General features: G+C 43.3%; 1 protein-coding gene across 1 annotated transcript in view; it reads left to right on the forward strand.

Annotated features, from left to right (window-relative positions):
• The window catches only part of WWOX (WW domain containing oxidoreductase), a 1,111,113-nt gene that overhangs the window by 77,958 nt on the left and 1,007,395 nt on the right, over positions 1-25,760 (forward strand). The gene's annotated exons all lie outside the window — the stretch shown is intronic.

Here is a 25,760-nt window from a genome sequence, read left to right on the forward strand (position 1 = left end):
GGTCCGGAGACTTTGTTGGCCTGTTGGCCATGGTCCTGGGCGCAAAGAGCAGAAAAGGACGAGACGGGGACTGAACAGACTTGCTTAGTTCCTGACATTCAAGGAAGAACTTTAACGTCCATCCACGGAGCCTCAAAGGCTAAAAATAATCATCCCTTTCAATAGTTCCTGTTGTGAGGACCATTAACAAATTATAAGAGAAAGCATTCCTCACTTGTAGAAACTCCATGTAAACAGACATGTGTTTACTTATCTGCAACCCTGTGTTAGGAGGAGGGTGATGAGACACTTTACTGTTTGAATCAGGAAGTGCTGACCGTGAAGGGAGGAGCTCTTCATAATTATACCCGGAGAGCAGGCAAGACAGCCACACGCAAGTGGCCTGGCCTGGCTGGGTTTGGTACAGAGGGGATTAGGGCAGATTCAAACCTCACTGGTCCCCCGTCCCTGCACTTCTGTGCTGTCTGCAGTTACTAAGCACTTTTCCTGTTTAAGTTGTTGCTGTTTTCATTCCCGCAAAAGCTCAGCCACCCTCCAGCCCAAAATTGTCTCTCTTTATTGGACAGTTGGAAATGTCACTGTGGCCCCACAGACCTTGTTGTCAAGCAGGCTGCTAAGCTTTTATTCTAGAGCGTCTTTCATCTGATTTCCTCCACCATCTGGAACCTTCTGGATTCTTCCTCTTATGGGTAGTGATGGGCACTTTAGGAGTAGGAATGCATGTCAGTGCTAGACCACATCCTTTCATACCCGGAATTCGCATAGTGACATTTAAAAATAGCAGGCCAGGTGCGGTGGCTTACGCCTGTAATCCCAGCACTTTGGGAGGCCGAGGCGGGTGGATCACTTGAGGTTAGGAGTTCGAGACCAGCCTGGCAAACATGGTGAAACTGTCTCTACTAAAAATACAAAAATTAGCCAGTTGTCTTGGCGCATGGCTGTAATCCCAGCTGCTCAGGAAGCTGAGGCAGGAGAATCCCTTGAACCTGGGAGGCAGAGGTTGCAGTGAGCCAAGATGGTGCCGCTGCATTCCAGCCTGGGCGACAGAGCGAGATTCCGTCTCAAAAAAAAAAAAAATGTAGTCATTTTAGAATTGCTTTCTGTTCGGGATGGTTTACCTTGTGTTTAGTCTATAAACGCGGATAAACGAGAGCTGGTCAAATGTTTACATGGGTCTGTGGACCATTTTGTATCATTGGAGGAGAAGCCAGGGCACTTGGCAGGGGTGTTCATGATGATAATCAGGTGGCTGGGTGGGGTCGCCGTTTGTGGCATCCTCAAAGACTTGCCAACATAGACATTTCTGGGGAGACAGAAACACAGAAATAATTCTGCAGTGCTTTAAAGAATCTGTTAAAAATCAAGTTTCTTTCAGTCATGTATGATCCATTGGGCTTTATATAACTTTTAGCCATTGCTTTGCAGGGACAGCAAAGATGTGAGCAAATTTGTGCAAACCTAATAGGATGAAAAATTGAGGTATGAATTAGTAAAGTCATTTGTCCTTCTGGAGAGAGTTATGGATTAACAGATTACATTTGGGTATATTGTGGTTGTAAAAAGGTAACATTCTCAGATTGGAAAGGACTTTCTGAGATCATCCAACTTAACTTTCCCCACTTGACAGACAAGAAAACTGAGGCCCACAGAAGGTAACTTAGGCAATTAATTAATTATAATTAATAATTAATTCTGCCTGCAGAACAGGAATATGGCCCCCAACGCTTCATGCTTAATTGGATGACTTATTAAATTCTTATTTTTATGATAATGATGATGATGATAATAATAATAATAACAGTAGTAACTAGCATTGTTTTCCAGTGCTAAGCACTTTAAATGCATTAATTCAGTTCATCTTTATGACAACACTATGAGATAGCTAATATTATGAATCCTATTTTCAGATGAAAAGACTGAGTCTTAGGGAACAAACAGCTGAGAGATGAAATGCCACAGGGATGTCTAGGTTCAAACAGCAACAGAGGTGCGTATCATAGGGATGTGGAAGCCTTGCTTGTCTTGTTCCTCTTGGTATAACCCCAGTGAGTAGCATAGTGCCTGGTCAATTGGAGGGATTTGGTAAATATTTACTGAGTGAGTGAGAGGGTAAAACAGCTGAGCCATGGGAGTTATAACCTGGGCAGCAGTAATCCTGCCATTGTAGGAGGGGACAGATCGGCTGGTTGGTTTTTGGAAAGCAGACCAGCAGAAGGTGCAAATAACTTGTTGTGTTTTCCTAAGTACTGAACTGTGTGAATTGGTTTCATGTTGATGTTACTGAAGTCTCCCCAATTCATCACCTACCTTGTAGCTTGTTGAAGAAAGAGTCCTTATTTACAGTCTATTATGTTAAACGTATTTTATTCCAGTTCTTTGAAAATGACCCATCCTGATTTGGAAATTCTCTAACTTGCCTGGTCATTCTGGAGCAGTGGGAGCCGACTGTGATGCAGAGTGGACTCATAATCCAGCTTGATTTTGAGGGACAGAAACCTGGGCCTTTAGGTAGAATGAACAGCTTAAAAGGCTGCACCTGAGAGTAGGGGGCATACAGGTAAATCCAGCTGTACCCAAGAGTTGGGGGCATGTGTTAGCCCTACTGGGTAAATCCAGCTGCACCCAAGAGTAGGGGGTATATGTTAGGGCTAGTGCGTAAACCCAGCTGCACCCGAGATATGGGGTATACATGAGTGCTATTGGGCATATCCAGCTGCACAGGAGAGTAAGGGGCATATGTTAGGGCTAGTGGGTAAACCCAGCTGCACCCGAGAGTAGGGGTATATGTTAGAGCTTGTGGGTAAATCCAGTTGCACCTGGCAGTTGGGGCATATGTTAGGGCTAGTGGGTAAACCCAGCCGCACCCGAGAGTAGGGGTGTATGTTAGGGCTTGTGGGTAAATCCAGTTGCACCTGGTAGTTGGGGCATATGTTAGGGCTAGTGGGTAAACCCAGCCGCACCCGAGAGTAGGGGTATATGTTAGGGCTTGTGGGTAAATCCAGTTGCACCTGGCAGTTGGGGCATAGGTTAGGGCTAGTGGGTAAACCCAGCCACAGCCGAGAGTTGTGGGTATATGTTAGGGCCAGTGGGTAAATCCAGCTCCACCTGAGATATGGGGTATACATGAATACTAGTGGGTAAGTCCAGCTGTACACGAGAGTAGGGGGCATATGTTAGGGCTAGCAGGTAAACCCAGCTGCACCCCAGAGCAGGTGTATACATGAGTGCTAGTGGGTAAATCCAGCAGACGTCCGGACTGTGCTTGAGGGTGTCATCGAGAGAGAGAAGGTTGATCCGAAGTTAGTAAAGGCTTTAAAAATTAAAAGGCCTGAGATGATGGTAGGGTTTTGGAGGTAAGTATAAAAACCTTCTTGTTTTCTACTACTTAAAGCTGAAAACCCAGCTCGGGTTGGCTTTGCTTCTAATATCCTTCTTCCTTTTTGTTTCATGAGTAATTGTCCTGAAGTCTGTCAAGATAAATGTATACTGAAAGAGAAAGCCACAGAGGAGAGACAGGCATACAGAGAAAGAGAGACACACAGACACACAAAGGGGAGGTGGAGACACAGAGGAGGGACAGAAAGACAAAGAGAGAGAGACAGAAGGAGAGAGAGAGAGAGAGAGAACCTGTCTAGCAGTGTTTTTATGAGGTTTTTAGTGCCGGGCTTTGTTTTGCATGGTGGTGATGGTGTGTGTGTGGGGTGTTGATCACTGTTTTCAGTGTTCTCTGATCATTTCTTGCTTAGAAAGGAGGAAATTAGAATTGTTGAGCTATGATTTGTTTTAATCAGAAAGAAATTGTCTAACATAAATCTCTTCGTGAGCTCTGGAAAAGCCCCTAAAGCGGCCAGGAAAAAAATATCAATACTTTGCAAAGGAGGAATGATTGTTCCAATTCGTGGCTTAATTGACTTTAAGCCTTAATGAAACTAAGGCCGGAGCGGGTGGTGCACTCCGTGGCTGGGATCCACGGTGAAATCTACGCTGGGAGAGGAGGAATTTAGGGTGGTAATTTGGTTCTTTGCTATTGACGAAATTTTCTAATTGACTGGGGTTACTTAATACCAGATAATATTTTTTTCTTGCTATAAAGAGAGTAAATTTGTTTTTTTTCTGAGGAACACAGTAATTTATTTTAAATTACAGCTTTTTCTATGGGAAGCATTCATTTATGTTGGATTATTGTTCCCTGAGTGAAATTTCACTGATGCTATATAATTAAATATGGATTTTTTTAGAGTTAGTATATATTTTAGATGTATAAGTGGATAAACTGGAGGTATGGAAGGTCTTTATTTAAGGAGAATAAATAGCCCACCCCATCAACATGATGGCCCTTGGAAAGGACTCTTTTAGCCTCCGCGAGTTCCTTTTCCGCACCAGGCTCCACTTACGGAAGGACTGCAAAAACTTGCTAACGTCATCAGTCTGAAAGGATTGAGCTATAAAATGTGTTATGAGGGCCTAAGCAACACATCTGGAATTTAGCCTTCCCAAGTTCAAATCCTGTTTATGCCACTTACGAAAACCATGTGACCTTCACTTGTTCTTATTGCCTCAGTTTCCTCATCTGTAACTTGGGGATGATGATAGTATTTGGATCACAAGATTGTTGTGAAGATGAACTAAAGTGCTAATGTGAAATGTTCATGATGGTACCCGAGTACTTGCGGTGGTACCTAGCGTGTGCTTTCCAAGTGCTGGCAAAGAAAAGAAAAGAATTGCTTGGGGCTCTGCCTACCTGTCTAGGCTCCTGTCTGGCCATTCTCTTTCTTGTTCCAACCATATCAAACTCACTGCTGTTGTAAACCTTCCTGTCTCTCTGCATCTTGGCACAGACTATGTCCTCTGCTTGGAAGGGTCTCAGCTAAGCTTTTCCTCCCCACATCTGCCTCTGTATCCTGTGAGTCTCTGTTCAAGGGTATCTTTCCCACAAAGCTTTCCTGGGCTTCTCTTTCCTCTCTCCTGCCCTCCCTTCCTTCTTTTGTTCTGCACATCGCCGTCAACCTTCTTCTCTGGGTCAGGTAGAGCACTGAGCACCAATGATATGGCAGTGATAAAGAAAGCAAAGGTTCTGGCTGGGTGTGGTGGCTCACGCCTGTAATCCCAGCACTTTGGGAGGCCGAGGTGGGTGGATCACGAGGTCAGGAGATCGAGACCATCCTGGCTAACAAAGTGAAACCCCGTATCTAGTAAAAATACAAAAATTAGCCGGGCATGGTGGCGGGTGCCTGTAGTGCCAGCTGCTTGGGAGGCTGAGGCAGGAGAATGGCATGAACCTGGGAGGCGGAGCTTGCAGTGAGCCGAGATTGCGCCACTGCACTCCAGCCTGGGTGACAGAGCGAGAATCTGTGTCAAAAAAAAAAAAAAGAAATCAAAGGTTTTTTCCTCCCAAGAACTCATGGTCCAAGTTTTGGTTTTTAAATATGCATCTATGACAGCACTGATCCCATAGTGCATTGATTGTTTGCCTGTAGGTCTCCTTATTTAGTCAACAAGCATGTTTTGATCCTTTATTCTACACCAGCCGTCCCACTGGACTCTCAGCACATATAGGTACACGAGACGTTGTCCTAGCCCTAAGTGTGAGACAGACACGTAAATTAATAGTAATAATAATATCTACCACCCACTAGGGGTCTATGTGTGTATGTGTTGGGGGCGGTGTGGCTGGGGAGGGAAGCAAGGCCTGTATTATGGCCCAAGCTCAAGAATATTCGGGCAGGAGCAGATACAATGCCTGTATTTCTCATCACTTTTGGGTGGCATAGGACCAGTTGGTTATGAGCGTGAAAGGTTTTCTTTGACTTTGGTGGTCTAGTTAGTGGTTGAGAACATGGATTTTGGAATCAGCCTGGTGGAGGTTGGAATCCTGGCTGTGCCGTTCTGTAGCAGTGTTGTGGATCTCAGACAAGGTGTTCCTGCATATTCCTCTCCATCTTCCTACAAGAAATGGAGGTATTGCATCCCCGAACCATAGGATGCCTGTCAGGATTAAATGAGATAACAGTGCCTGGTTAGTGGCACATGCTCAGTAACACCTGCCAAGTACCACTCACTGAGCCGAAATCTCCTGAATACCACCCCTTCATGCCTTGCACATCCTGGGTTCTAACTCATTGAGGTGCCCCCACCTTTCCTTCTTCCCATCAACAACTCTTGTGCCCACGAGGGACTGGCCTCCTCAGTGCCACACAGAGCCTCCTCTGAGTAGATTTGTGTCATTTTCAAACAAAGTGTCCTCGCTGCAGTGTTGGATTTTGTAGGATGGTGACCATTTCCAGAAACCTCTGGTCCGTGAGCCAATTTGGAAAAAATTGAATCATTCTCTGTGCCTTTCGGCTTGCATCCTAAAAGCCTGCACAAACACTTTGGGCAGGCTTCAGCAACTTCACATCAAGGGCTCAATTGCAGCTCCAATGTAACAACCTCCCCCGTTGCTCTCTGTGTGTGAAGCTGGATTACATGCTTGGCACAGACCTCGGTGCGCACGGTAACGCTTCCTTCCACCATATCAGAAGGTCCTCAGCAGCCGCAGCCACTTAACATGCTCGGTGCTTCTCCATAGGAGGATTTTTAAAAAGCAGGAACTGTCAGGGTCCCAAATGTTCAGTGGCACTTCAGCCAGAGGTAGGATAGGGATTTTGAAGTGTTTGGAGAAGTGTTTTCATATTTGAATTTACGGGGCTGGGGTGGGCTGGGGTAGGCAAGGGTCAGACTGTAGCGATTCGCTTGGTGTTTTCTCATGATGCCAGAGAAAATGACCTCATTATCATCATGCTCACATTCGCCTTAGCCAGGACCCCTGTGTAGAAATAATCGTGAATTTAGTGACTGACAATCATAAGCGTTTTATGATTTGTGGAGGATTTATATGTAAGGAAAATGGATGAATTAAAAATATTAAACAGCTTAGCTGGCACCCACATGGATGAATCACTGAGATCTATTTTTTTCCCCTTTATACTGTAAACATATGGCATGAATTTTCTGCTCTCATTACAGATGCTGAGAGAAGGCAAAGACAAATATTTATATTACATTCATGTTTTACAGTAAAAACACTGTTCGGTTTGTTTATACAGTTCCACTGTTACAGTTTTTATGGTCGGTAATGAAACCACTGTAAAAGCAAGTCTGGGTTATATAGCAGATGCGATAAGCCCTCATACTCAGAGAGATGTCTGGGAAAGAATCGTTGATGTCACATGTACAGGATCAACAATGGAATTATGTGTTGGGACAGTCTAAGTTATGCTGTAATAACAAACAACCTCAAAATCTCTGGGGCTTGAAACAACAAAGGTTTATTTCTTGCTCAAACTGTATTTTCATCATGAGTTGCTTGGAGGGATCTGTGAGATGGGGATCTCACTCAGCCACCGGGGCCCACAGAGCAGCCTGCACTGCTGGATGTTGTGACAGAGGAAGAGAGGGACGTGCTGACCCTCGCTCTGGCTCAAAAGTGACTCCTGCCATCTCTGCTCACATTCCATTGGCCAAAGCAAGTCTCAGGGCCAAGGAGTGGGCAGTGGTAGGGTGCGGTGTGTGTGTACAAACCCACCATATGTGCATAGAGGGAGGCCGAGAACTGGACTATCAGAGAATAGCCAAAGATTTCTTTCCACGGTCATGTCAAGCCTTTTTGCTGTTATTTAATTGATGTTCTATTTTTAATGCAACATGGAATCAGAAGAATATAGAACAGGCGTCAAAGACCCTCCCGCCTCTGTAACCGCACTGTTTAAAATTGATGAGACTCTGTCTTCATTTGAAGATGATCTGATAGGAAGGATTCACAGCTTTCCCCAATAATACACCACAGTGCATACAAATCCTCGAAGCCGCAGAACTTTTTCAAGTTGAACTGTGAACTGTGATTTTTTTTTTTTTTAAGTAAGTTTACATGTAGAAGCTCATTGGTAGAGGGCTTTAGATATATTACTTCCCAGGGTGGTGCATCCTGTCACCATGAAGTAGGCATGAAATGCTGGAGATATGCATTCATTCAAAGGATATAAAAAGGCGCAATTATGAAAAGCTCTCAAAGTGACTTTTTATTTTATTTTTTTATGTTTAGATGGAGTCTCGCTCTGTTGCCCAGGCTAGAGTACAGTGGCGTGATCTCAGCTCACTGCAATCTCCATCTCCCAGGTTCAAGCGATTCTCCTGTCTCAGCCTCCAGAGTAGCTGGGATTACAGGCACCCACCATCACGCCCAGCTAATGTTTGTATTTTTAGTAGAGATGGGGTTTCACTATGTTGGCCAGGCTGGTCTTGAACTCCTGACCTAAAGTGACCCACCCGCCTCGGCCTCCGAAAGCGTTGGGATTACAGGTGTGAGTCAGAGCACCCGGCCTCAAAGTGACTTTAACAGCAACTTAAAGTCGGTGGCTAGCTCTGCCCCGTTCAGTATGGTAGCCACTGGCCATGTGTGGCAGTTGAGTGCTTGAAAGGTAGTTGGTCCAGATTGAAATGAGCTGTTGATATAAAATGAAATGCCTCCCAGGTTTCAGACAGTATAAAAAAATCTTAATTAACATTTTTATATTAGTTCCATGCTGAAATAATATTTGAGACATACTAGGTTAAATAAAATATCACTGAAGTTCATTTAATCTGTTTCTTTTTACCTTTTTTTTTTTGACACGGCTCCTGGAAAGGTTAACAATATGTAGGTGACCCTTTATTTTCATCAGACATTGCCGACCTAGAGGGTAACCACTGGAGAGGAAAAAAGTACAATTTGGTATTTTTCTCGCAAATCCTTAATTGCTAGAACTCACAGTTTAACCTGACAGTTGATCAATTGATATCCTTTGACTTGTTGGAATTTTAATCTTTACATTCGTCTTTTAAAAAGCTTTATTTTATGCCAGATGCAGTGACTCATGCCTGTAATGCCAGCACTTTGGGAGGCTGAGGCAGGTGGATCACTTGTGGTCAGGAGTTTGAGACCAGCCTGGCCAATATGGCGAAACCCTGTCTCTACTCAAAATACAAAAAGTTAGCCGGGCGTGGTGGCACGTGCCTGTAATCCCAGCTACTCAGGAGGCTGAGGCAGGAGAATTGCTTGAACTTGGGAGGCAGAGGTTGCAGTGAGCCAAGATCATGCCACTGCACTCCAGCCTGGGTGACAAAGCGAGACCCTGTCTCAAAAGAAAAATAAATAAAAAGCTTTGTTTTAAAATAAGTTTAGATTCTCATAGAGGTTGCGAAGAATAGTTTATAGTATTCTTCACAAGAGTTCTGGGTACCCTTAACCCAGCTTCCCCAGTGATAGTCACAGCATAACAATCAAGTCTGGGAAATTGACACTGGCATGATAATATTAACTAACTACAGATTTTATCCGAGTTCTGCTAGTGTTTGCATGTACTCATTTGTGTGTGGCTCTCTGTGTGTGTGTGTAGTTCTATGAAAAGTTATCACATATATACATTTGGTTTACCAACATCATAGTCAGGATACAGAACTGTCCCATCTCCCCAGAGAAACACCCTTTACCTTAGTTTTTATTCTTTGAGTTATATCTTAACCAGGTTAACTGAGGGTAATTGTCTTAGGCAAGTTAGTACCAAATGATGCTCTTGGTTCCTTGTCTGTCTTTTTGCCCATCCAACCCACCCTTCACACATGGCCAAGTTATGCCAAACTTTGCAAGAGGTGCCAGGTGGGCACAAAGAAAAGAGGACTGCACTCAAGGAACTTAGTCTTTGAGGCCAAGCACGGTGGCTCATGCCTGTAATCCTGGCACTTTGGGAGGCTGACACAGGCAGATCACTTGAGGTCAGGAGTTCTAGACCAACATGGTGAAAACCAGTCTCTACTAAAAAAACAAAAAGTTAGCTGGCCGTGGTGGTGCACACCCATAGTCCCACCTACTTGGGAGGCTAAGGCAGGAGAATTGCTTGAACCAGAGAGGCAGAGATTGCAATGAGCTGAGATCGCGCCACTGCACTCCAGCCTGGTCCACACACAGAGTGAGACTCTGAGACATCGAGACTCTGTCCCCAAAAAAAGACGCAAAGGAGCTCAGTCTTTGAAGGGTTACAGAAACAGTTTCACTAGAAGTTGTGACATTGTGTAACAGAAATCGGTCCCTTAACCTGCCAAAGGGAAGAAAATAGTGCAGAATCTTTTCTCCAGGTTTCAGGACCCATGTCTGTTGTCCTTCCTTTACCTTAACTTCAGCAGGGCAAGAATGGTTCAAGCCACATTAGAAAGCAGTTACTTTCTCACCCAGTTTTAAAGGAGAAAGGTAAATGCGGTGGGTTCTAGGGATTTCAGTGACGTAACAGGTGTTTCCCAGGCATTAAGACCTAGTAAGGTTTCCATTTCCATTAGGTATTATGGATGCATTCCAAGAATTTAATTACTATAACATCACTTCATTCATTGTAATTCCTTACTAGGGTTATGAGAACTTGGGATTGTGTGGTTTCTTATTCAATCGATTAAAAGGTACTTGCTATAGTTTTCTAACTAGCTATTTATATGAAATTTAGTACTTGTCAATATGTATTAAATCAATACAGTTATATTTATCAAAGTGGTGAGAAGAGTTTACATCTGAACATAGAATAGATTGCTTGCCTTGGCCGGGCGTGGGAGCTCACACCTGTAATCCCAGCACTTTGGGAGGCCGAGGCGGGCAGATCACGAGGTCAGGAGATCGAGACCATCCTGGCTAACACGGTGAAACCCCGTCTTTATTAAAAATACAAAAAATTAGCCGGATGTGGTGGTGGGTGCCTGTAGTCCCAGCTACTCGGGAGGCTGAGGCAGGACAATGGCATGAACCCAGGAGGCGGAGCTTGCAGTGAGCCGGGATTCCGCCACTGCACTCCAGCCTGGGCGACAGAGCGAGACCGTGTCTCAAAAAAAAAAAAAAAAAAAAAAATAGTAGATTGTTTGCCTCAGTTGGGAAAAAATAAAGTTTTAAGGCTCTAGAATTGGAGTGACTCAGCTTTACTTGAAAAATCCCAGAATAGTAGGACCATCATTTAGAAGTTTCGAGGCGATAATATTAGGGAAAAATAACAGCAAATGTTACTTGATAGACACTAAACTCTGGGCCATATGAGATGACCCAGGCTGGAAAACCACTGGCTTACATAAAGGTATTGACAGACCCATGGGTGTTAAGATCCTTCATGGCTACTGGGGAGAAATGACAGGCCTTTTGAAATCATATCAGTGGTTTTCCCTGGGATCACTGGAAAGAATACCCCTATTTGACAAGATATGACACATGCTCTGTTTTAAGTCTGCATTTGACTAACAGAAAAGATTGGTGAAGATCAGACTCTGCTTTAAAGTTATTGAAGTAGGGTACAAGGAAAAGGGGAAGGGAATAGAGGCTGCAGAGGAGAATGGGGGAAGGGGGCAGGAAGGTAAAATTTGGAGGTGCAGGCAGAGTCAAGGTCATGCCAGAGGCCCAGCCTTCCTGTTGAAGCTGGTGTTTGATTCAAGCTGTGGCTGAGAGCATGCAGCTCATCTGGAGGGTAGAGTTGCAAGACATGGGTTCAGGTCTGAGCCAAGCCAGAAACTGGAGAAAGCGTGGCTTCTCAGTACTAGGAATACCTAGATTCCAGAGGTGGCGTGGGCATGGGGCACATTGTGACAAGTTAACAGCAAGATCTTCAGAGCTGCAGCTCACCTGTGCCACGATGGTCTCCTAGGAGCCCCTTCCAGCTGTAGTCCCTCCCCGAGGGGTTTCACTTCCCATTGCCTCTTGGTAGCCGTGGGCACTTTGGTGCTCTGATGATGTAACATGGAGATTGTCCTTGTCTCCATCGCTGTCTTTACTGATGCATGCCCATGAGGGATGTCAAAGTCTGTATGTCTTTGTAATAATGCTGGATCATTTGTCCACCTTCAGAGACAACTGAAGACAGTTTTAAGTGAAACCACACAGAGGGCATATACCATTGGGACAAGAGCTCTGAAGTCTGTTTTTGAGAAAGAGAAGAGATCAAGTAGTTAACAGCCAGTGGCTATCATAATAATGGCACCTAAACAAATCCTTCTTTTTTATTTTATTTAATTAATTAACTTATTTATTTTTGAGTTGGAGTCTTGCTGTGTTGCCCAGGCTGGAGTGCAGTGGCGTGATCTTGGCTCACTGCAACCTCCACCTCCCAAGTTCAAGCGATTCTCCTGGCTCAACCTCCTAAGTAGCTGGGATTACAGGCACCTGCCACCACGCTCAGCTAATTTTTGTATGTTTAGTAGAGACGAGGTTTCACCATGTTTGTCAGGTTAGACCGGAACTCCTGACCTCAAGTGATCCACCAACCTCGGCCTCCCAAAGTGCTGGGATTACAGGAATGAGCCACCACGCCCGGCTCAAATCCTTCTTACTTTTCCTCAAGAACTCACTTCCCACCCAAACCTTTCCTATTGTGGCAGCTGTTATCTTGTCCAGCACGTCTGTCCACACTTGGTATTAATAGCTCCATCTTAGGAACTATGAAAGTGAGGAGGGTGGTGGTAATTTGCATGAACTGGTTTGGGCCACTTATGGTCCATTACACCCTTGCTGAAATGATTGGTGCTAAGATGAGCACCTGGCTTAGGCCAGACCAGTCCCTAGCCTGTGGAGAAGGGGCAATCTCTTATCTGAGGGCCTAGGAGGTGCAGGGATGTTTATATGGGCTGCTAGTGCTTAGTTTCCTGCCACAAGGAGACAGTAAGAAAGGTGACGTCAACCTGAGATGAGAGAGAGAGCAAAACAGTTCTTTTGACCACCTTGACCCCTGACCTTGAAATATGGTGGAACTAATAAATCCCCCTTTGTGCTGGAGCGAGTTTTGGCTGAGTTTCTGTCACTTGCAACCAAATCAGTCCTATCCAGTATACCTAGTGACTCTCTGGTCTCCAAAGGCTATGCCTGCGGGGTACTCAGTGTCTCCCCGACCGACCCCATGATGGCTACAGTGCATATCCCTTCCAGCCAACTCTATTGTGCACACATATTCGTAGGGTGAGTTGGGCCCCAGGTAGAGTGATTTGGCTCAGATCCTGCATCCTTTCAGGGGCTGACTATAATCACACTGGCATGGCAGGGGGAAAGTATATTGGATTTCAGAGTCAAAACCACTTGGTATGAAACCCAGCTTATTTTCTAAGTGGATGTCCAACCTGAGCCAGATAATTAATCTTGGAGATGACGCTGCATACTTCATCAAGTTGTAAAGTTGACTGCTGTGATAATGGAGAATGCTGGACAGGCTGCTTTTCATGTCATGGGTTTGCTATACTTTAGTTCCCATTATATCATCCTTCCAATCCCCATTTGTTGTTTTTTTGGGACCCGGGGGGGTATCAGTCATCTGATCACTGTGTGACTTTCTCAAGGACCTTTGCTTGAGTCTTGCACCTCTGGTCCAAAATGTCCACATACCAGCTTTATGGTGACTTGTGTCATTCTCCATCCCCTTGTTAAGAGAAAATCTATTTTATGAGCCCTCTTTCCAACCGCAGTGATGAGGACTAGACCAGGCAAGATGATGCCGCTGGACCACTGGATCCAGCTGGACCGCTAGACCACAGAGCCCCTGGAGCCTCCCAAGGCCAAGCCCGCCAGCCGCACACACCTTTGTGAGAATTAAGAAAAGATGCCCCCTCCTCCTGGGGGCCACAGCTCCTCCACCTGGGCACCCAGCCTGGTGAACAGGGTGCAGGCTGGGATTTAGCCCTACCTTGCTTTTGGACCATTGAGCTACTAAGTTGGAGCAACAAGCCTTGTGAATTTTTCTTTGATCATAGGTAGGAAAGGTAAAAAAACATAAATCTGCCAATAGAAAATAGCATCGTAATGAGTTTCTACTATATTTGTTTGGGCTTTGAAAAATATGCCGCCAAAATATATCAATGTATGGTCCCAACGTTTTAGGAAGTTGCATTTAAAAAATCTTGGATACCTGTTTTGTACATATTATATATAGCATCCCGTGTGAATATGTTAATTCCTTTTTATGAGTTTTGGTCTTTTTTCCCCCTCCTATACATGATTGCTGTTTTATAGCTCCAGTTTGGTGGAATTAACATAGATTTCCCACATGGGGAAGGTTTTGGGTGAGGATTTAGAGCAAGGCAGGTTCTTGATCCTCGGAAGAGATTCTTATCTGAGGGGGGATTTGAGAATGGCATTGCAGAGTGGGAGGCGCTGCTGTGTGGAAAAATGAACTGGAATAATTATTAGAACAGTTCTCAGAATTTACAGAATATTTGATCATAGGAGTAACTTTCCTCAGGAGTGATGGATGGAATGCCTGTACTTGGAATATTTTTAAATTAATCTATTTTCATTACACTGAAAGTGTGACACACAGAGAACACTAAAATTGGATGAGGCACTACCTGGAATTATATAAAGAATGACAAAGATGCGGTTATCCATTTCTTTTCTAGGCAAGTTAGTTAGCCCCTCTGTGTTTCTATTTCTTTGTTTATAAAAGAGGGACAAAAATAGGACCTATTACTATCTAGGTGACAGGATCATTCATACCCCAAACCTCAGCATAATGCAATATACTCATGTAACAAATCTGCATAAGTACCCCCTGAATCTGAAATAAAAGTTGAAATTATTAAAAAAGAAAACAAAGGCCGGGTACGGTGGCTCATGCCTGTAATCCCAGCACTTTGGGATGCTGACGCGGGTGGATCACATGAGGTCAGGAGTTCGAGACCAGTCTGGCCAACATGGCAAAACCCTGTCTCTACTAAAAATTCAAAAATTAGGCTTGGTGGCATGTGCCTGTAGTCCCAAGCTACTCAGGAGGCTGAGGCAGGAGAATCACTTGAACCCAGTAGGTGGAGGTTGCAGTGAGCCGAGATTGCACCACTGCACTCCAGCCTAGGTGACAGAGTGAGACTCTGTCTCAAAAAAAAAAAAAAGAAAGAAAGAAAGAAAGAAAACAAAAACAAATAGGACCCATATCCCTGGATTGTTGAGGAAATAGGTGAACATATGTGGCACACATTATAGTGTCTGGCATACAATAAATACTTTGTAATGTTACTGGTGTCTTCTTACCGTTATTGTCTCACTGGTGACCATTTGAAATGTTGAAGCTTTATTATTACAGATAATGGTGGATATAGTCTCTTCCTTGTTTATTTTTTGACAGAATCTTTTTTTAAAAAAGCTTTTATTTATTAGGTGAGAATTTACTTGTTACAGGTCTAGTGCTGTTGTAGTTGAATGTTTTGAATTATGTAACTTACATGAAATATAAAGCTATGACTTGAATTTTGTGGTTAGAAATTTTCTCAGTCGATTGACAAGGATGGCGTATTGGCCACCTTTTGCCGCAATAACAAACAACCCCAGACTCTCAGGGCTTGCAGAAATAAATGTGTGTTTGTTTGCTCATAACACATGTGGCTGAGGATTGGCCGTGGCTCCACAGTCACAGGTGGGCTTTTCTGGGCTCAGCTTCTCACAGCGTCTCCTTGCAGGGCCCTGGCTGTAGGAGATGTCATCAGGGCCTGCAGAGGGCAAAACCTCACAGAGGCTTCTGTTCATACATTGTTGTACCTCATGTGTGCGTCATATTGTCATATATCAATGGCAGTAGCCAAGACCAACAGCCAAGACCAATGTATTCTGCCCACAGGAAAGTGAGGCAAAGGCAGGGAGGGAATGATAATTGTGCACAAAGAATTCACTTGACCAAAGATGGTTTTCTTGATATGGTTGCCGCTTACCTTTCAGTAAAATAGCACTTCACAAATTTGTTTAATGTTTTATCTCAAGTTCCCAGAAGTAGCTAAAACCACTAACATACCTGTTGAAAATTTCAAAAGGGAAAAAAGAAAAGAAAGGTACATCTGAGTCAGGAAAACATTAACTAGTCTTATTTCTGAATCAAACCGGTGGTCTGTCCAGTGACCAGTCACCCCATTAACCACACATGAATGGCACAAGTAGGAAATGCCTGCTCAGAGTCCCTGGAAGAGGTATCCAGATTTATGGCTCATCCCAGACTTCTCTAATCGAGGCTGTTTTCCCTCTAGATGCCTTAGTCAATCAGTAATTAATTTGAAATCCAAAGTTTCATTAAGTGTTATTGAGTTCTCGCACACTGACATTTGTAGTGCTATATTTCTTTAAAATCACAAACCATTTTTCATACTGTCGTTTGCATATTTTAACAGAAAAGATTGCGGTTCTGGTGTGAATGACCCAGTTTTCTGGATATATTTACTTGAATGTCATAAACTTGTTATCCTTCTCTTCCACTTCATTGCTTTTCTGCTTTTCTGAAGTATTTTGAAATCATATTTAAAACATCATTATAGCCTCTGAATTCTATCTAAAGCATAACTAAATTTTACCGGGTGACTATTTTCAAAACAATACCAAGAAGCTGGTCTTATTTAGATCCAGTCTTATATCATTGAAATATCATTAGAATTCTTATGGAAAATATGTTTTGGCTGTTTAGAGGATGCTAGGGGCTGGAAGTGAGAAGGTTTCAACACCATATGGGTATGTGAGTATAGATGCTTACAAGAAGAAGGGTAGACTTAGCCAAAACTAATTTGGGATTTTTGTTTGTTTGAATTGTTGGAGGGTGGATGAGAGTGAAGACATATCCTTTTGAAACTTAATTTAATTTTTATTTATTATTATTATTATTATTTTCTATTTTTTATTTTTATTATTATTATTATTTTCTATTTTTTATTTTTATTTTTTGAGATGGACTCTCGCACTGTTGCCCAGGCTGGAGTGCAGTGGCGTGATCTCGGCTCACTGCAAGCTCCGCCTCCCGGGTTCCCGCCATTCTCTTGCCTCAGCCTCCCAAGTAGCTGGGACTACAGGCACCCACCACCGAGCCCGGCTAATTTTTTTGTATTTTTAGTAGAGACGGGGTTTCACTGAAGTAGCCGGGATGGTCTCGATCTCCTGACCTCGTGATCCGTCTGCCTCGGCCTCCCAAAGTGCTGGGATTACAGGCGTGAGCAACTTAATTTAATTTTTTAAAACAATGTATGTCTCTTTGGAGTCAGGGTGTTTGTTACAGTGATGTTTTGCAGACAGGTTTATTGGAACTGCTTGGTAGGTGATAGGTTTTTCTTTCTGTTTTTTAATTAAAAAATAAGATTGGCCGGGCGTGGTGTCTCACACCTGTAATCTCTGCACTTTGGGAGGCCGAGGCGGGTGGATCACCTGAGGTCAGGAGTTCAAGACCAGCCTGGCCAACGTGGTGAAACCATGTTTCTACTAAAAATACAAAAATTAGCCTGGCGTGGTGGTGGGCACCTGTATTCCCAGCTACTCGGGATGCTGAGGTGGGAGAATTGCTTGAGCCTGGGAGGCAGAGGTTGCAGTGTGCTGAGATCATGCTACTGCACTCCAAGCTGGGCGACGGAGTGAGACTCCATCTCAAAAAAAAAAAAAAAAGATTTATGTCAAGAATTCACATTTCTGGCCTCTCTTAAAAATATTGGAAGACATGGCAATAATTATCTGGGACTGAATAGCAGCTGCTTCTTTTTGGGCCAGGTGATCACCCCCAACCCCAAACCCCTACCCTTAACTCTTCTGCTCCTTTGGATGTTATCCCTGCCTGGTTTAACCGTCAACCCTCTAACTCCCGATCCTTTTAAACCTCCTCTACTCTTTTTATTCTTAGCACTTAGAACCCACTAACGCTCTATGTAACTGTCTTACGTGTTCCATTTCTTGTTTCTAGACTGTCTCCCTCCAGTAGAATGTGCGTTCTGCTATACAGCAGTGCCGTGTGACGCAATAGCAGGTCCTTTTTAAACATCTGTTGAAGGAGAAAATGAAGGCACACGTGGCCTTGCTGACATCTGAGTTTGCAACAACTTTTATGCCTTCTGCTACCTGGGACCCCAGTGGGCTTCCCTGCTACACCCTCTGAGGTTCCCCAGACCTGCCAAGCTGTTCCATCCCCAGTGCCTTGGTGCCTGCTGGTACTTCCCCCTGGAGAGCCCAGCCCTTCCACTTGTTCAGATCTCAGTCTCTCATCTGGGAGGGACAGCTTGAGCACTATGACCTGTGTGAAGCTTTTCCCAGTGCCGGCAGACTGACTGGAACCTGCTCCTTCATTAAACCTGACAGGTGCGTCCACCTGGCAGTTCTACCCTAGGACCATGAACTTCTTGAGGGAGGGAGATGTGACTTTTCATCCCTGGGACCCAGCACCTGGCTCACCTCCTACTGGTTAGTGGGTGATGATTGGATGGCTTCCGAATGAACTCAGGTGTCTTAAGTACCGTTGGTCCTGACACCATGGCCACCTTCCACATGTTAAGATTTCCACATGTTAAGATTGCAGATGCAGGCTGGGCACATTAGTGGTTTCTAAGTGCTAAAAAAAAAAGAATGGCTCACACCTGTAATCTCAGCGCTTTGGGAAGCTAAGGTGGGCGGATCACCCCAGGTCAGGAGTTTGAGACCAGCCTGAGCAACATGACGAAACCCTGTCTCTACTAAAAATACAAAAATTAGCCAGACATGGTGCTGGGCATCTGTTATCCCAGCTAGTTGGGAGGCTGAGGCAGGAGAATTGCTTGAACTCCGGAGACAGAGGTTGCAGTGAGCCGAGATCGCACCACTGCACTCCGGCCTGGGTGACAGAGCAAGACTCTGCCTCAAAAAAAAAAAAAAAAAAAAAGAAAGAAAAAAAAAGATTGAACATGTGGAATATGAGAGAAATGAAAAAGATTGAATTCCATTCCAACTGGGCTTTTGAATTTATTTTCGCACTTCCTATTTTTTGAGCCCGGGAATGCAAGATGTAAGCTAAGAAAAGATAAGATGGAAGTATTGCTCTAACATTCTGGCTTACTTCTATTAGAGAAGAATGCAAATCTTTGCCTTATCTCGGTGATGGGCCCCACTTAACCCTTTGTTTTACTGAGAGCACTTTTCTGCAGATGATCAAGTGGAATTTACTATGATGGCCTGTCAAATCTTGAAATAATCTACCTTTAAGGAAAAAAAGTTTAACTAGATTATTGTACCTTTTAGCCATATCTACAATTAATTTGAATGTATTGCAAGCTGTTTAAAATATTCCATTAATGAAGAAGGTAAGCCTAGCTTCTGGTAAATACACTACTAAGTGTTTATAGTACATTTCATATTTTGCATGATTTCCTTTATAATTCTGCTTATCTTTTCATTCTAATTCCCTGAAGGACATATAAAAGAACCCCTAAAGAGAGTAATTACTGCTGTACTCTTTAACCAAGGCTCCTTTTGCAAAGAGAAATCTGAGCGGCTTTTTAAAGAAGGCCGTTTTTAAATAAAAATGCAAATAAGCTACTTTGTAACCACATTAATTACCCACCTAGCCTCTTATTACCATGTTTGTATTGTTTGCAAATACTATTTACAGTCGTGTGGAAATTAACATTACTGGTCCTGAGGAAAGATTGTGTTGGGGAGGTTGTGCTTTGGAACCAATTAGGGTGAACCTTGTCTCCACTGAGACTCTGGGGAAAAGCACAGCCTTGCAATGTCAAATAATAGCATTAGCTCTGACTGTATAGGCAGAGTGCTGTAATTATATTATTGGCCCTATTTTGCTTCTGCAATGAATTTCATTGCCTGCATTGTAAAATCAGCAGGTAGCAAAGTTTCTGCTAATGATTTAATGTACTCTCTGATCATTTTGGACAAAAGTCATGGTAAGATCCACAAGGCAATTTTATCACCCCCACTGACTACTGCCTGGTTTGAGCATTTTAAGTGAAGACAAAACATGATTCTCATCTCCTTGTTTCCTGGTGAATTCCTTCCCACACAGAAGAGAGAATTACTTGTCTAATATATAATTTCAGGCATAAGGAGAAGGTGATATTGCATTGCAAATAATAGCAGTCAGTGGGAGTTGAGAGCCAGCTCTGCACCAGACTCATATCAGCCACTTGACCTCCATTATTCCTTATTCCTTGGTACCTCTGCGCCATCTGTGATATCAGATCCTTTTCTCTGCAAGGAAACCGAGGCTCGACGATACTAAGAAACTCAGCCAGGGTCCGTCAGCTGTCAAGTGGCATTGCTGGCACCCAGATTGAGGGCCATCTGACTCCAAAGCCACCTGACTCTTTCCCATATACCACAGTTTCTAATACGATATTACACCAAGCTTTAATATGAGCACACCTCGTGGATGATGCTGTAAATTAGTTACCTCCCACCACACCACATCAAGTATAATGCATATAATATGATTTTTCAGAATTCAGCTAATTACCTACTGAGCTTTACATTTTGTAACTTTTTTGACTGTCCATCAAAATGTCTTTGGGATTAAAAATTTTTTTCATGTGTTTTGAGGTCAATTTGAATCTGAGTTTAATAAACATTACCATGAAACATTTCTCCCATCTTTTTGGGAAATATCTGTGAATAAACTCATTTTGTGACAGAAGGCTGTGTGTTTCTCCAGTGTTCATCCTAAGGAGAGAGGGGGAGAAGGGAAATAATACTTCACGTCTCTATTGCATGCCAAACGTTTATAGACATTATTTGATTTCATCCTTTAATAACCCCATGAAAAGGATGTCATTGTCTTCACTTGACAAATGAGGGAGATGGCAGTGCAATCAAGACATACCGACAAGGAGAGGAGGTGAGCGACTTGCCCCAGGCCACGCTGCTGATTCCTTGGCAGAAGCAGAATTTGAAAACAGAGCCCCCATATGTTTTAACTGGTCATTGGAAACTGACTAGGTCACATACTCCTCCCCCTTCCCTGTACTGGTAGTTTTTCTTTTATTTTTTTTTTAAATTTCTTCCATTTTCTTTCCTTTTTACAGCAAATTTGTAGTTACGGTGGAGCAAAGGGCAGTTTTCCCTCCTCTTCCCTAAAACTGTAGTTTAACTAAAAAGTGGCCACTGTCTCCTGGTAGCGGTTGGTAAGCCATCCAGTCCCTGCAGGCATCTACGCTCCAGGTCTGCAGTCTGAGGAGTCTCGCTCCTGGGGCAGGTGCCTCTGGGGGTCTCTGCCAGGCTTGTCTGGTCATGCAGCTACTTCCAGATTGATTCCTAGATCTTGCGTTTTTACATAGGACATCCCCAGCATTCAAAGAAGATCCTGGGAACTGGATTCCTACCAGAGGAATTAGAATGAAACCAACAAAACCAAAAACGACACACTCCCCCCTCCCCCGCACCCAATACACATGCAAGGTAATATTTGATGTCAGTAGGAAAAAAATCCAGTGTTATAGGAGACAAACCATAGCAAGCAATGGCCTCTCACCCTTCCCTTCACACCCTCCACTCTGTCCACTTGTTTGTTCCTTCAATAAATACTGATGGAGAATGGGCTCTATGCCAGTGTTTCTCTGGATGTTGGCTGCAGGGATGAACAAAGGCAACTTCTAGGAGAAATTTCTGTTTTTGATGCTCTCGTGGCTGCTTCCTATGTCTTAATATTGTGCTTAAACTGCCACTTCTTCAGCTGTTGATTTCGGGCACTATCTAATGACTTTTGCTGTTATGAGCATGGATTTAGTTCATTTTTACCATCTTCCATAGTTGTATCACCTTCCTCCCATTATGTTTGTAACTTCAGATTTTGTATATTTTGCATATGTCAATATGTAAACATCTTTTATATATATATGCATGCACACACATGCATACATATATGTAATGGTATATATACATTTATGTTTCCATTTTTGCTCAAATTGCTCTGGACAGTTCTTTGCTCTGGGAGTTCTTTACTCCCTTTCTCATAAGAAGAGGCTGTTTGTACCCTGATCAAGCCCTCTACCTCTTCTTTTCCCCTTTCACCCGTAACTTCTGCTACTTATACTTCTGCCTTATCCTGGTCCATAACATTCACCTTCCACTCTGTAGCCATAATTAAATCTCCCATGCATCGCACTTTGGGAGGCTGAGGTGGATGGATCACGAGGTCAGGAGATTGAGACCATCCTGGCTAACACTGTGAAACCCCGTTTCTACTAAAAATACAAAAAATTAGCCGGACATGGTGGCACGTGCCTGTAATCCAAGCTACTGGGGAGGCTGAGGCAGGAGAATCACTTGAACTCAGGAGGCGGAGGTTGCAGTGAGCCCAGATCGCACCACTGCACTCCAGCCCGGGTGACAGAGCGAGACTCCATCTCAAAAAAAAAAAAAAAAAAAAAAAACCAACAAACTAAGAACAACAACAAAAAAACTCCCATGTATTATCTATGGATTGACTGTAAAATACGAGAAGCAATAAATATGTTCATCACTATGGCCATCTAGAAATTTCTCACCCAAGGGTCACCTAATCTTTCCCTGTGTTGTATTTCCTGCTCTGCGGGTCCGGCATCATGACCTTTGTACTACCCAGGAAAGCCAGTGTTCTCATGGGCTCTTCTCTTTTTTGTGCTCTACCAGATGCTAGCACTGTGGCATGCCATTCGCTCGCTAGCAGCTTAAAAGGTACAGGTTCTGAATCTCCTTAGTGCTACTCACCTGTTATTTCTGAGCCTGCGTAGATGATCTTCTTTTATTCAGACGTCTGTGTGACGTATACATGACATCCTACCCCCTTCCCATAAAAAAATCACATTTGTGAATGTCTCTCTTAGGCTGAGTTCCAGACTCCAAGATCCCTCTTCTCTCTTGTCCGAATCCAGCAGCTGATGGCATTTATGTCTGTAGATTTCACTGTCAATGAGTCATTGACAGGCTAAGCAGGCTGTTGGATGGAGTGATCAATGGTATGAGGGAAAACACTAATGTATGCAAGAAGAGCCATTTCCTAGTAGGAAAAAGATTTATGTATGGAGCCACAAAGGTGATCGCTTCAGTAGAAATCACCAAGGACCTGGTAGTCAATGTGCAACCTAATTTTCTTTCGAAAGCTGTAGGAATGGCAAGGGAGGAAATAAATAATGCATTTCTTTATATCTCCTGTTTTAAGTTACTGAGTGTCGCCAAGAGATTTCTAAGGCCAGACATCGAGTCAGCTGTAAAACTGGAAGGAGCAATGTTTGCTGACTGTTGCCTCAGCCGCTGACCCTGATCTCCTCTGCACATAGTAGGCAGCTTAAAAATTCCTCGCCCGACTTCTGATTTTCATGTGACTCACTGCTAAGTTGTCTGGGTTTGTTTTAATTCCTTTCCCCCTGCTGACAGTTCTTTAAGCGGATGTCTATAAAGGTTGGGGCATTCGCTCTTACAACAATAGGAAAAGAAAGGAGGAAGGAATAAAAAAGAGAGAAAAGGAATAAAAAAAAGGTTTGGTTTAGATGTCTGATTTCTCTGAGCCTCAGTTTCCCAGCATGTAAAATGTTGTGAGGGCTCACACTGGTATTGTCCAGGTGCTTAGTAGAGCGTCCATTACACCATAAAGTATCACAAAAATTTTTAATATCATCATTATTACTGTGCTTTCCCTTGAGTTTTTTTTTTTTTAATCAGTTAATCCACATACTGGCAGATCTGACTTCCTTTTTTAAGGCCCTGGGGAATTTTTGTTATCTGTAGAGCTGGATTAATTTTACAGTGTGGTGGCCTTTGCGCAAGGTGAACCTGTCTGTTTATAGAAAGTGTCACCAAGTTCTGTCTTGGGCCCGTCCACTCGGTTATATGTGCTGGACCCTGGGTGGAAGCACTTTGCACGTGTGCATTCACGATGGGCTGTGCTGGAGGGGAAAACAGGCATCACTCCCAAATTCTATTCATGCAATTAAAAATTCCTTTCATTTTTATTTGTGAGAGGGTATGGGTGCACAGCAGACGGCAAACAGAAGAAAAGCTTTTGATTGAAAGGTAAACATTTACTTCTGCCTTTTAAGTAGACACAGCAAGTCTCTTTACTCTCATGGAAGCAGTTATAAGGAACATAGAGCTGAAGAGAATATGACCATTTCTGGTCTTTTACTATGCTCATATTAATCCACCCTGGATAGAAGGGACTGTACTATTTGGAAACATCTAAATAAAATGTTTTTGTCATAAGGTGTTAAAATGCACTCATTAATGTGGCAGTGTATTCCTTTTCTTCTGTGATCATTGAAGTAGGGAAGGAATTTCAACTAAGAACCACAATGATTGTCTGTTAAGACACTTATTTTTTGAGAAGACAAATTAATATAACATTATTATGTGGGGAATGTGGAAAGGCTAAGGTTGTAAGGAAAACTTATTAAGCTTATGAGAATATTGAAAGCATGAGGAGGCATGACCGGAAGGTATTAATGATTTGGGCTTGATTATTGTAAGACTGTATTCTAAGTCTAAAATGTTGATAACTAAGACCTGAAATGATAAATGTTTGGCAAAACCAAATAAATGAGTAGCAGGTTGAAAAAAGAGGCAAGAGAGAAGTAGGTATTTATAGTTTTCTAAAACAATTTAGTCCCTTCTGGAAGAGATTCCTGCCCCAGCCATGCCTACCAGGTTGTGTTTGTGGGATTATTTCTGAGTCACCCTTAAGCTCATCTTTACCCCTCTCCCAGACCCCAAGTCCCCTCACTGGGCATTCCTTGGATTATTTATTTATTTATTTATTGTTTGAGACAGTCTCACTTTGTCACCAAGGCTGGAGTGCAGTGGTGTGACCTTGGCTCACTGCAACCTCTGCCTCCCAGGTTCAAGTGATTCTCTTGCCTCAGCCCCCTGAGTAGCTGGGACTACAGGCACGTGCCACCATGCCTGGCTAATTTTTTGTATTTTCAGTAGAGACGGGATTTTGCCATGTTGCCCGGGCTGGTCACGAACTCCTGAACTCAGGCAGTCCACCCGCCTCGGCCTCCCAAAGTGTAATCCTAGATTACAGGTGTGATCCACCACACCCAGCCTTCATTTTGTTTTTGATTTTTCCTCTTTAAACTCTACTTGTAACCACCGCTTTCCTTTTCCAGACTTTTACTAGCTTCTTCCATCCTGGACTTGCAATCTGGCTGAAAACCTGCTAAATAAGGGAACAATTTTGACATGGCTCCTGGACTCCCCACAAACCTGGTTGATTCCAGACCAGTAATGTCTTGGGGACAGTGTTGTCCCATCTTCCTTTCTAGGCTGGGCTCAGATTACTGACATGGAAGAGTTGTTGGTCCTGGTGCAACATGCCATGACCATGAGGCCTCTGGTAGAAAGGAAGGAATGAAGGGTGGTTCTCCAAACCCTTGGCCCATGCCTCATCCTTCTGTTCCCTTCCTTTTCCAGGTATGTAGCTGGTCAGGTTTCTTAAATTCCGTGGACCTGGCTTTATCCATTTTAAGCCTTAGGTTGTTGGAACATAGCTAAGTTGGTCAGCTTTTCAAGAACTGAATCTCAAAAAAGCCATTTAGACCTCGGTTGTAACCATCACATTCATTGACTTGGTCATTGATCTGTTTGTCAGATCAGTTTTCTGTTTGGGGGACATTTTTGTAAGTGCATGTATTTCAGCTTTTAACATTTTAAAAATAAAATTTCATTGGGAAAGAAATTTCATTCGACTGGAGTACCAGGAACTTAGAATGAATTCATTTGTCAGCAGTATTTATACCCTGTCTAAAAGAGTGTCCTCCCAGTTCTCTGTCTCTGTACTGTGTCCCCACTTTAAAAAATAGCTCAACCTCTCATTATATTTGCAATTTTTTGTTCTTTTCATTGCCTGGTGGGTTTTTTTTGTTTGTTTGTTTGTCTTTTTAAATGCTCCATGTAGAAAAGACATTTGTTGTGTTTACCACTTGAATTCCTGGAATAGTTCTTGGAACAGCGTAGGTGAATAAATGAGCAATTATTTTGTCCTCAGCACTATAAC

Source organism: Pan paniscus, chromosome 18 (assembly GCF_029289425.2).
Source record: "Pan paniscus chromosome 18, NHGRI_mPanPan1-v2.0_pri, whole genome shotgun sequence".
NCBI lineage: Eukaryota > Metazoa > Chordata > Mammalia > Primates > Hominidae > Pan > Pan paniscus.